The following is an 11,726-nucleotide window of genomic DNA, read 5'->3' as shown; positions in this document are numbered from 1 at the left end:
CACAGAGGGTGTTACATACTAGAGCCGTGAAACATATCCTATGAACGACCGCCTTTTACTTCAAGCGCTGCAGGCGGGAATTTTTTGTTTTAGATTAACTTTATTTACACTGTTGTCGTGACCTATGCTGACAAACGTTAGAGTTGTGTCAGTTTCTCCTGTGATCTTCATATAAATGTATAAACAGGCTGCACGTCCATACAGTCAGTCAGTTTTACTGCGGGCGTTATATTATGTGTAGTTCAGGCAGGAGAGCATACGAGCGAGGAGTGTTAGGGAGTTATAACCCCCCCATTGTGCCCTCACTCCGGGCCGCGGGTCTTCTCAGTCTGTTGTACATACAGCCTGCATGTGTTGCCTGCCATCTGCTGGTGAAAGGTGAACATTACACGGGAGATGTTCATCTTTCACCAGCAGATGGCAGACAAGCACTAGATACAGACGACAGTCGGGTCAGAGAGGAAGCGGGAGGGAGAGCTACAGCGTCTTTACATGGCTGCTGACTGGAGCGGTCCTGTCCTGCTGTGCCCAACCGCCTCTCTGTGAGAGAAAGTAAGTGTGTATGTGTCACAGTGTGTATGTGTTTGAATGTATACTGAATATATGTATATACTGTATGTGTATGTTTTGTGTGAACTTATGCATTTACTATGCAGGTATGGACACACTAAGACTGGCACGCTGTCCTAGTGGTTGCCAGTCTGTCAGCGTGTACCATATTGCTCAACATTGGGCTCGTCTTTTGAGGAATATGGCGCATGCTTGGAAACCCTGCCAGGTTTAACCCAAGGTCTTCGATATTTTGTAATGAGAAAAGTGTCGGGTAATGTAGTAAATCTACTTTGAAGCCTTACCTGCTTTTCCCGACCATGCCGCTCGTGATGGAAAACGCGTTAGTGACTCCATAAATATGGCGTCCAGGCCAAAACGCATATTTCTCAAAGCCGTTCCATCAGCTAACCGTTTGGAAGCATCACTTGGTGATGTCATCAGTCCCAGACGAAATGGCGGCAGGACTCCTGAGGCACCAATACCTACCACTAGGTAGACAAATTGGGTGAGAAGTATTCAAATTGGTGCAAAGGAAAAGTGGAGTAGTTGCTCATGGCAACCAATCCGGTTGCTGCTTTCATTTTCCGAAGGGCGCCTGAACAATAGAAGATGGAATCTGGTTGCTATGGGCAACTACTCCACTTTTCACCAGTTTTGATATATCTCCTCTGTTGTGTCGTGGCTTGTACTCTACGGCCTCATTCACACAGTGCAGTTTTTGAAGCCAGAACCAGGAGTGGATCGTAAAAGGAAGGAGGATTGGATATTGGAAAGATTCTGCTTTTGAATCCGCTCCTGGTTTTGGCTTCAAAAACTGCACTGTGTGAATAAGGCCTAAAGTTACTATGTATGCCTCCGATACCATGCGAAGGTTTTTTCTGAGGTATTTTGTGCGAATCTGACACAAAATACATTGTGACGCGCTCCTTCAGATTCCGTACGTATAGACGTATTCTCCCCGAGCAGCATTGCCGTAGTTACGGCGCCCAACCGAGGCTGTGCAATGCTGTTCGGGTCTTGTATTCGCGTGCATAAGCCCTTATACAAATAGGACGCCATTTTTAATAGACCACTACGTCATAAAAACGTCTGCGCCAGTTGTTTTTGATTGATCCATATTGTTTGATTTTCATTTCTGGTTGGCGTTTTCCGTGAAACCATCTGTGTGATTTCCCGTTACCCACAGACTAAAATGACCCATCTCTGCAGATCAGCTGTGAACACAATGAACTCTTTTGAATACATCTTGATTATTTTTTTTTAATTGTAATTGCAGCTATTTTACATGAATGTTTCTTCTGATCAGCGTCTCGAAACCTTCCCAGAGGAGCAGTCAAAATTTAGCATTCATGCGCTGGGAAAAGTTCTCCGTCTGCTTAATGAGGCCCCATATAATGTCCGCCATTACGGACCCATTCACTTCTATTGTCCACGGACACCTTCCCCTTTTATTTACGGGTAGGTGTCCGGGCTGTAGAAGTGTCCTATCTTTTGCGGTACATCTCCTATCTTATGTGGTTTACGGGCCGTGCTCCCATTTGTATGAGAGCATGGGCCGAGAATGCGGCCATCCGTGCCAGCAATCGCGGGCCGTGATTGTGGGCACGCCCGTGTGCATGAGGCCTAAACCTGAACAATTACAGACAAAGTGTAAAATGAAAAAGTTTTTACGGGCACTGACGGCTGCGGACAGTCATCCAAATTTGCAGACAGTGCATTATAAAGTACGGGAGCACGGTCCATAAAAAAAAAAAAAATAGGACATGTCCTATTTTTTTACAGAAGTTTTCTACGGCACGGACAGCTATACGGGAAAGTGTCCATCGGAAATAGAAATGAATGGGTCCGTAATTACGAACGAAATCTACGGTCATGTGCATGGGGCCTCGGACTGTTCACATCAGCGTCATACGTCCGTTCATTGGATCCATTAGACGTTTCGGTCGGACGGACCAGTGAACGGAAAGCTATTGTTTTCGTGGAAACAATAGCTTATTCAACAACAATATTCCCATGAAGAAAACGGAAACCTGACGGAACGGAGACCATTTGCAACGGAAGCATTGTCATTGAAATCAATGGTAATGAAAACGGAAGGCTATGGTTTCCGTTCATCGGTTCCTCCGACGGAAAGGTCTAACCTCTGATGTGAAGGGGCCCTTAGCGGTGTCTGGGGGGGTCTACAATATTTTACATGTCAATATGTGGATGTGTCGGGGGATGAATTCTGACTTCTTTGTGAGATAATGGAATAATAATTGTCTCGCTGCCAACGCCCGGGTATTTGATGACTTTTATAATTGGATTGTAATTAAGAGCTCTTCTCACTTTACTGTATTTCATTTGTATCCCTTCTGTGATAAATTGTACATCGTAATCACGGTTAATCCATCGTAGACTGAGCTGAGAGGTCCCCTTTTTTTTTACGATAACATGTGATGGATGAAAAGTTAAACAATCGCACATATTTCTGCATCAAAATGTAAAAACTGCGCCTAAAAACGCACGGTTACGTGCAGATATTACCCGCGTTTATCTGCATATTTTCGGCCTATGGGTTTATTCACACGGTGCTGTTTTGCCACTTTTTTGCAGTGTGCAAAAAAAAACACATGCGTGTTTTTCACGGGTTTGCAATTAGTATGGAAATCACTGGAAATTCGCAAGCGTTTTTTTTTTTTTTTTGGTGCGGTTTTTGGCCACGCGGCAAAAACGCTGCGCTACCGCACCTTTTAGATGATGGACAGAAAGACCTAAATTAGATTTATGCAGCAAATGAAAGGGGTTATCTGGAATTCTTCTTTAAAAATGTTGCACTCACCCCCCCCCCCCCCTCCACATGATCAGATCCTTTCCCCACTAGTTGTTATGATGATCACTGCCAAATCCTCAGGGAAAAAAGTTCCCAACTATAATTATCACTGAAAACTCCAAGAATGAATCGACAATCATGTATTTTGTGCTTTCAGGATCCTTGTCTGGTTCTTGGAGGGTTCTCGAGGTGAGGTCACTGTTTTCTTTTTACTTCTCGGGTAATTTATTACATATGTGGATTTTATTTTATATATGTAAAGCTTTGCCACTATTTTTTTTTTTTGTATTATGGATGCAGCACCTAGGCAGACCTAATGTGTTTCCATGGTTGCAGACTACAAACAACATCTGACCCCTATCTTTTGTTATGTTACACACCAGTAGAAAAGGCAGCAGATGGAAGAAAGTAACCATGGACACACACATTGGTCTGCATAGGAGCTGTATACACAAAACGGTGTTTTAATATAAATTGCTTCATTTAGATCAAAACACCAAAAATTTTGCAAATGTATCTGATGATGTATTTCACCAGCAGCCGTTCCGGGCTACTGTGGGGGGGGGGGGGGGTCACATGATCTTCATTCTGACTCCCTGTATCCTATAGCATCTGCTGTACGGTCTGGTAGTCAGGTTCTCAATGACCTCTGGTTTCCACAGTAGATGCTATTGGTTTTGGGTTGTCAGAATACTGATCAGGTGACCCCCACGGCACCTAGGAACGGACCTGTGAAATACAGCACCAGGTAAGTCAATACACATGACTACATTTCAATTGCAAACGGGGAATGAGAGCAAAAAAAAAAGCTGGACTGCTTTCTTGAGGGCCTATTCACATATTGCGGTCAGTGCGCTTTATTTTTATTTTTTTTGCGGTATTTCTGCAAAAATAGCACCCTTACATGAGTCATATTTATTGCGTAGTTTTTTTTTTTTGTGGTTTTTGCAGTTACTTTCGTAATTGTGGCAAAACTGAAGTGATTTCTGCAAAAATATAAAAATCGCAATAAGAAATGATTTTGATTTTAATATGAAGAAGGAAGCCGTAACACAGCAGTGATGACCACCGGAGCACTATCCACCGCGGCTTCTAATTATACCACTGAACGGTGTCGCACCTCATGTAGATTTCTACCAAGAAACATGTAATGAGTCACAAATTCAATGCGCACGGCGTAAAATTAGCCTGGTCTCTGTAAATAAAGGGAATTTCTGTTGAATTATTGTGACAATCTGAATGAGGAGAAAGTTCTGGATCTCTATTCAGATGCTGCGCTCTGTCCTGACTATTTTGCCATCAAATCTGAAGTCTAGAAACCTACATGCCCCAAGTGCAGAGAAGAAGTAGTGGAGGTATTGTGAATATACTGCCCTATGTAACGGCAGCGGATTACTGCGACAGGTCCGTACTTAAAATATTCGTACGGCATTAAAATATTTTGAGCCATTTCGGTAATTGGAGTAATTAGGGCTGGGCGATTAAGCAAATTAATTCTATGATGGAGTCCTGTGACGATTCTGTTTTTAAACTGAATCGTTGAATCTATTTCATAATCTCGCCGTCGGGCTGAGCTACAGGAGGAAGCTCCGCCCTGCCACTTGTCACCGCCCCGCCGCATCGTCACCTCCTGGTCCTCTGCGCTGACGCTGGCTGCCATGGCATCAATTCTGTGAGGAGAGAGGAGACCGTGTACAGGACACAACAATGCTGTCTCTTCCCACCTCCTCCTGTGGCTGCCCGATGTAATGCTCAGCAGTACTTGTAAGCGTGTGAACATACCCTTGGTCTTCTATTGACTGGCAGCTTATGAAGTCATATGCGGCCAGCTATTGGCTGGAGGGCATTCAGGAAAGAGGTGGGGATGGAGATTGGTGCCGAAGCCCCTGACATCACGGTCCATGTATGGACCGTGATGTCAGGAGGAGAGGAGTCCCAGGCAGAGCGCTAGAAGCTGCTCTGCTCCGGGACCCCATCTCTGGGGAAGTCCCTGACATCACTGTCCATATATGGACAGTGATGTCAGGAGCACAGCAGTGTTTTCGGCAGAGTGCAAGTAGCGCTCTGCCCGGGAGTGTAGCTCTGGGGTTGCCCCTGAAATAAATGTCCATATATGGACAGTGACATCAGGGGCTCCTCCTGAAGCGGAATCCCCGGCCAGGGCATCGGCAATTCTCTGGTTGGGGATTCCACTCCGAGAGGGAGCCCAAAATGCGCTACCTATGGGGGGAGGGAGTTGTGTGGAACTACCGGAAAGGGGGGCTGTGTGGCACGATCTACAGTGGGCACTAAATCTATGGGGGTACAACCTGGGGGCCTAACTTATTTATGGGGCATAAAGTGATGTTTTCTGCCATTTTACTGCCGCTGTGTCCACATGGGGGAGCCGAACAGAGCCTATGTATTGAAAGCTAGATGAGCTCGGTGAGGGAATAAGTATCATATACGTGTACAAGATGCCTATTTCAAACGGGCAAAGCAATACAAATTTTCATGGGAGTTCTTTTTTTAAATTATCTTAGTATTTTTTCAGTTTATTTTATAGTAATAAGCAAATCGAGACTCAAATTGAAAATCGCTCATAGGGTTGAAAAAAAATCTAGATTTTATTTTTGGGCAAAATCGCCCAGCCCTAGGAGCAATGGAAGAAAACAGCAGACTCCTATTCATCCCCTTCGCCTCTCCCATATACAGTGTCCTCATAAACAATACTAACCAAATAGTGCTTCTATATACAGTGTCTTTATAAACCATACCAACCAGAGTGCTCCTATATAGTGTCCTCATAACCAGTGTCCGCCAAAGAGTGCCCCCATATACAGTGTCTCTATATAAAAGCACTATTTGATTAATATTGTTTATAAAGTGTCTTTATAAACAGTGTCAGCCAAAGAGTGCACCCATATACAGTGTCCCAATAAATAATGCCAACCATCGTGCCCCCATATAGTGTATACCTAGTGCCAGTCAGTGCTCCTATATACAGTGTCTTTATAAACTATGCCAATCAGAGTGCCGCCATATACGGTTTCTTTATAAACCATGCCAACTAGAGTGCCTCCATATACAGTGTCACAATAAATACTACCAACTAAAGAGTGCATCCATATACAAGCAAAGAGTTTTTTTTCTTTTTTTTTTTGAAATTCTTTATTTTCGTGACAACAGCCACATATTTTCAGAATACACAATACAGCAGTTACATGTGGGAAAATATATCAACTTGCAAAAAACCAAGATGTATGCTTTTGAAATTTACAATGTAAACCTACCACGAGGTAGTATTATATGTCATCTTTAAGGTATAAACATGAACTTCCCCACTATGCATAAGAAAGACATATTTAGTTAAAAGTACAGAATGAAGTGAAAGAGCAAGAAGGGGAGGAGAAGTAGTAACTCCCACCGGGGAGACCCCCACCACCCCCGAACAGGACCCCACGAGCTATCCATCAGTGTCCACACTTCCAAGAATGTCAGTGTAGAAGTCGGAGTCCTGAAACACGATCCACGGGGCCCACGTGCGACAGAACCTAGTGTGTGCATCGTGAATGGAGGAGGTTAGGTCCTCCATATGCATAAGGTCATTGACCTTCGAGATCCACAGAGACAGTGATGGCGGAGAGGATTTCTTCCAGCGTAAAGGGATACAATGTCGTGCAGCCATCACTAAAAAGTGAAGGAGAGAGCGTTTGTATGTGTTAGCCGGAATGTCACAGTGATGGAGGAGGAAGAAGGCCGCGTCCATGTTACAGGTAGCGTCTGTAACCTTGAGGATCACCCTTTTGACCCCGTCCCAAAATCCCGTTAGTCGTGAGCATGACCAGAAAGTGTGTAGAAGGGTACCATTGTCCAAACCGCATCTCCAACAGAGAGGTGAGACAGCCGGGAAGATGCGATGAAGGCGGACCGGGGTCCTATACCATCGTGAGAGCAACTTAAAGCTAGCCTCCTGATATCGTGAGCTAATTGATGTTTTATGAGCTAGGGTAAGAATTCGGGAACATTGGCTTGTGGTAAATGTGATTCCCAAGTCAGCCTCCCATTCCGAAATGTACCCAGGCGTCGGTAGGTCCGGCGGGTTTAGTAGAAGACGGTAAATTGTGGACAGAGTATGGCGCGCCGACCCATCCTCGGCACATATCGTTTCCAGCTGAGATTTAGGGGCGTGGAATAGGGCCGAAGAGGGCAATGAAGAGTAGAAGTGACGGAGTTGGAATACACGCCAATAACCCAATGGGGGGAGGTCAGGCATCCGTGTCAACTCTGCGAGAGAGAGCCACTCGGAGTTCTTCAAGAAGTGCTCTGCCCTAAATACCCCTGCCGACGACCAAGGCTTGAACACCGGATCTGTCACTCCAGAGGGAAAGGAAGGGTTTCCCAGAATCGGAGTCATGGGAGAGCAGAGAGGGAGGAGATTCGATCGGACCACTGGAAGTGCACAACAACGGAGCGTGGGGCCTATCGTGGGATGACGGTGTAGGGACGTGGGAAGTCCCTGTTTCAACCAAGGAATCGTCTCTAAAGGAATCTCCGAGAAACCTTGCTCAAGGCCTATCCAGGCCTTAAAGGGGGCGTGCCTACACCAGTCAACCACTCGCGTCAGATGCGTTGAAATGTAGTACGAGCGAATGTCAGGGAGTGCTAATCCCCCCGTCTCCCGGGAGCGGCATAGGAGCGCACGACTGAGACGTGGGTGTTTGCCATTCCAAACAAAGGACTTTTGAATGGTATTAATCGCTTTGAAAAATGAAGGGGGGACCGCTATAGGAAGGGCTTGGAAGAGGTACAGCAGACGAGGAAGTATATTCATCTTAAAGATCGTGCAACGTCCCATCCAAGTAAATGTGCCCCCCGTCCATCTGGCGCAATCTGCTTTCACATCCGCGAGAAATCCTGGAAAGTTTAAGTTGTAGAGCTCCTTGAGGTCCGCAGGTATGCGCACTCCCAGGTACTTAAGGGCCACCGGGTTCCATTTGAAACTAAAAGATTGCTCCAATGAAGACAGCAGGGAAGGGGGAAGGGAGACACTCATGGCCTCGGATTTGGAGAAATTTATTTTAAAGTTAGAGAGGTTGGAAAATCGACTAAACTCCTGCATTAGATTCGGGAGGGAGACGGTGGGGTTAGTAAGAAAGAATAGCAGGTCGTCTGCGTACGCTGCCACCTTAGTGACCCGGGATCCCTCTCCTATTCCCTTAATATCCTGATTTGCACGAACATGTCTGAGGAAGGGTTCCAGGGTAAGGACAAAGATCAAGGGGGACAAAGGGCAGCCCTGTCGTGTCCCATTATGGATTGTAAAATCATCCGAGAGGATACCGTTCACCCTGACTCTGGCAGATGGGCAGGAGTACAATGACATTAACCATCCCATCATTTGAGGACCTAAACCGAGTCGGAGAAGTGTTTCCTCCATGTAAGTCCAATTGACTCTGTCAAATGCTTTTTCAGCATCAGTGGACAGGAGCATAAGTGGTACACGAGACAATTGGGATTTATATATGAGATTGATCGCCTTTGTGGTGTTATCCCGGGCCTCACGTCCCAACATGAACCCCGCCTGGTCAAGATGGATTATCCCACCAAGCAGAGGGGCCAGACGCATGGACAATATCTTGGCAAAGAGTTTAATGTCTGCGTTAAGCAGTGAGATTGGTCTGTAGCTAGCACACTGAGAAGGGTCTTTTCCCGGTTTGGGAATCACCGCTATATGGGCCCTAAGAGCGTCTGATGGAACGCGTGAGGAGGAGGATAGAGAATTCAGGGATGCCAGCAAGTGCGGCCCAATGCAGGAGATAAATTTCTTATAGTAGGGTAACGTGAAGCCGTCAGGCCCCGGGGCCTTCCCCGCAGCCGAGTTTTTGAGCGCATCAGTTAGTTCGGTCATGGTAATCGGTTCTTCCAAGGCAGTGAGTACCTCCTCTGTCAGGAATGGCAGACCTGAGTCCGCAATATAGGATTGGATATGTGCACGAAAGTCGTTTGATGCCGTGGCCGGGTTGGTGGCGTCGGTGTTGTAAAGAGCAGCGTAAAAGTTACGGAACTGTGCCGCTATATCCAGAGGCAAGTTGGCTCGTACGTTGGGGGAGGATGTAATAAAGGGGACATAAGTGCGCGCTTGTTGGATCCGCAGGGCTCTAGCTAGCGATCTGCTGCATTTATTACCATACTCGTAGAAATGACGCTTACATTTAGAGAGGGTGGCTTTAGCTTTGGATAATAATATGGTGCGTAACTCTTCCCGCTTCTGAATTAATGCAGATCTACATTCAACTTCATGGGTACGCTTATGTGTGACTTCTAGAGCTTTGATCTCCGACAATAGCCGAACGATAGTCACGGCGCGCTCTTTTTTCAATCGCGCTCCATGTTTGATGAAAGTGCCGCGAACAACGCATTTATGTGCCTCCCATAGCACCCTCGGGTTCGTGTCAACGGCTGTGTTTGTGATGAAATAGTCATCAAGCGTTCGCTGAACGTCTGATGAGACGAGGGAGTCATTAAGAAGCGAGGGATTGAGTTTCCACTGGGATTGGAACAATAACGGAGATTGCAATGAAATAGACATTGTGACAAGAGCATGGTCTGAGAAAGAGATCGAGTCAATGTCAGCCGCTTGTAGCGATGGTAGAGCGCTGTGCTTGATAAATAACAAATCAAGTCTGGAATAAATGTCGTGTACTGAGGAATAAAAGGAAAAGTCCCTATCCGATGGATGAAGAAGGCGCCACGTGTCTACAAAGTTGTGATCATGGAGGGCTCGTTTAATGCGACGCAATTGGGAGTGGGGGATTGATGATGAACCTGATGAAACATCCATGGTTGGGTCCAATGCTACATTGAAGTCACCTCCCAGGACAATGGTACCCTCCCCAAACTCCTCCAATGTGTCTAAAAAACCACTCAATGCTGTACCCTGACCCATATTAGGCAAATAGAAGGAGGCGAAGGTATGAATCTGTGAGTCGATGCTACCCTTGACCAAAAGCATTCGCCCCATTCCATCACTGCGAGCGTCCAGGTATTCCCAAGGGATAGAGCGGGAAAGAAGTATACTTGTCCCTCTGGATTTCGGGTCGGGAGAAAAGCTATGATATGAGTGAGGAAACCATAAGTTGGATAACTTAAAGGGTTTCTGTTCACTCAAATGCGTTTCCTGCAGGAAAGCTACATGTAATTGTCTGCCTTTCAGCATGTTGAGCAGGATGGATCGCTTCCCAGGACTATGTAAGCCCTTAACATTCAATGAGCCTATCCGTAGGTCTATCTGGGAATGACGGGCCATGTCCCCGGCGGGAATGGGTAGAGGGAAGGGAGGACAAGGAAGGAAGAAGTGAAAGATCAGACAGAAAAAAAAAAAAAAGAAAATATACAGAAAAGGTGGCCCCGAGGCCAACTCCTACGTGGCAAGAAAACCTGTGGAGAAAAAGTTAGTGATACAACAGGAACAAGGAAAACCAAAGCAAAGCGGAGGGGGAGCCCCGCACAGTGAGCAGCATATTAAATGAACAATACAACTTTCGTCCAATGCCCCCCAGGGGGAGGACAAGGGAGGCCGGAACATCACATATAACCAGGCCCAACAATAAAGGCCCAACAAACAGTACTCTCCCTTTTTACTGAGACACCTAAGAGCGAGATATAGAGGGACACCAGGGCAGGGCCACCGATGGACTACGAGCTCAAGATATTATCCGGGTCCTTAATAGAGGGCCAATAAACCAGCAGGCCTCGTCTGGCACCACATGACCTAACGTAGCTTCCTGCCAGCCAGTACAATAACCCTGCCCGGATGCCCCGCCACATGAAAATACCCGCCGCCTCGTCTGTAGTAACTAAAAAGAAGGGAGGGGAGAGAAAGGGGATGGAAGGGAAGAGGAGGAATGTGAGAAGCAGGCACAAGGGAAGAGCAGACAGATACAGTCGATGCCCGCCAAAAGGTGAGCCATAAGATTAGTAGGGGATACCGCAGTACATATAACCGTTATAATCACCAGAAACCCCTTCCATAAGAACATTAAGATATGCATATGAGATATGAATAGAAGGCTAGAACATGTGGTATCCCCCCGGACAAATGAACAGCCGCTATATGGATATACAACACGGTAGACCACATGAAAAACTACAATGAAAGGGGTTAGCCCCTTAACTAGTGTTACAGTGCACATATAACATAACATGTAATATAATAGGACCCTAGGCAAAAATACTGTCACGTTAGCATAGTAATACACACACCGCCCCCTGATTGTCCTCATGTACGTGACCGTAAACGGGCTCTAAGTAATGAAATGGGGGGGGGCATGTATACCACAGCAAACCACCATGTTAGGGGTAAAGGGGGGGGGGAGGGAGA

General features: G+C 46.2%; 1 protein-coding gene across 1 annotated transcript in view; it reads left to right on the top strand.

The window, feature by feature from the left end:
• The first annotated feature begins 63 nt into the window (after positions 1–63).
• Positions 64–11,726, top strand: part of LOC142655814 (ankyrin repeat and fibronectin type-III domain-containing protein 1-like) — a 219,469-nt gene continuing 207,806 nt past the window's right edge. Inside the window, exons 1-2 of the mRNA XM_075830400.1 lie at positions 64–552; positions 3,522–3,553. The gene's annotated coding sequence lies outside the window, so the exon portion shown is untranslated. The remainder of the gene's footprint in view (positions 553–3,521; positions 3,554–11,726) is intronic.

The sequence above is a fragment of the Rhinoderma darwinii genome, chromosome 6 (assembly GCF_050947455.1).
Source record: "Rhinoderma darwinii isolate aRhiDar2 chromosome 6, aRhiDar2.hap1, whole genome shotgun sequence".
Taxonomy (NCBI): domain Eukaryota; kingdom Metazoa; phylum Chordata; class Amphibia; order Anura; family Rhinodermatidae; genus Rhinoderma; species Rhinoderma darwinii.
Note: the sequence above shows the minus strand (reverse complement) of the source record. Positions and strands in the feature narration are given on the sequence as shown.